Source organism: Eubalaena glacialis, chromosome 1 (assembly GCF_028564815.1).
Source record: "Eubalaena glacialis isolate mEubGla1 chromosome 1, mEubGla1.1.hap2.+ XY, whole genome shotgun sequence".
Taxonomy (NCBI): domain Eukaryota; kingdom Metazoa; phylum Chordata; class Mammalia; order Artiodactyla; family Balaenidae; genus Eubalaena; species Eubalaena glacialis.
Genome location: NC_083716.1, coordinates 160803054 through 160804345, shown reverse-complemented (window position 1 = coordinate 160804345; position 1292 = coordinate 160803054).

Genomic DNA, 1292 nt, shown 5'->3' with positions numbered 1-1292 from the left:
ACTTCTTTGTTTTATTTTTATTGGGGATGAAGACTGTTTGTCTTTTTAATTTTTCTGGAGGAGTTTAAGCATTTAGAGGGATGAATTACCTCTGGCTTTATGTGTCCAACATCATCAAACTGCCCCATGAAGATAATTTGTTGTTAAAATGAGCCCTGTGTGTGAGGTCATTCTATCTTGTTACACCAGACACCAGGGCAAACTATTTAGAATAAATTGGAATGAATAACTAACGAAAGAGAAAAGAATATTCCTTTCAGGGTTCCTGGATATACTAGTCTTGTTCTTTTTTTCTGGCTTCTCCTTACTTCTTTCCACTTTTGCATCATTTTGACCCATTCACCCTCATGGCTTATTCCTTCCTTTCCATTTCAGAGTAGCTGTAATGGCAGCCTAGCTGCAGACAAGGAGCCTTTGTCCTCTGAAGGAGATGGCATGAAAGACAGGAACTGCTCTTGTCCTGTCTACCATGGACGTCAAGAAATGCCTTTCCTTCTACTCATGAACCTAGGCCACCAGGCTGGCAAACAGGAAGAGGCCCTGTGCTCCCTGACTGAGCCACACAGCACACAGTACCCTGACTCTGGAGTGAACATTTCTGCTCCCTCTTTGTTCTTTAGGGAACTGGTTAGTCTACAGCCTTGCTATTCAAAGTATAGTCCAAGACCCAGCGCCATCACGCCATCAGCATTACCAAGCAACGTTCAAAATGAAGAACTTCCACCTCAAACCTATGGAATCAGAATCTGCTTTTTTTTTTGGCGGTGCCACGTGGCTTGTAGGATCTCAGCTCCCCAACCAGGGATTGAACCTGGGCCCCAGCAGTGAAAGCGCTAAGTCCTAACCACTGGACCGCCAGGGAATTTCCAGGATCTACATGTTAACAAGATCCCCAGCTGATTCAGATGGGCATTAGAGTTTGAGAAACACTGGTCTATAGGACATCCTCTTACCCACAGACACATTTTCCCTTTCTGGTGAGTTTGGGACACGATTCAACAGAAATCATACACTATACTGAGATATATCTTAGTAGAAGTTATGCCCCTACATATACCTAGGTACACTAAGAACAAATTGAAAACAAATTTAACTTAAAAAGTTGAGCTCTTTGCCTGATATGTTTTTAATACTCTGAATAGACTGGTGAATTTCCTTGTTGCAATGACTTGACACCTCTTGTGGAGAACTATTCAAACCAAGGAAATAATCAGAAACAACTTATCAAACACCAACCCAAATCTTGCTACTTGGCAATTTTTAGAACTCCTCAGGCAAAAACAAACTACAAA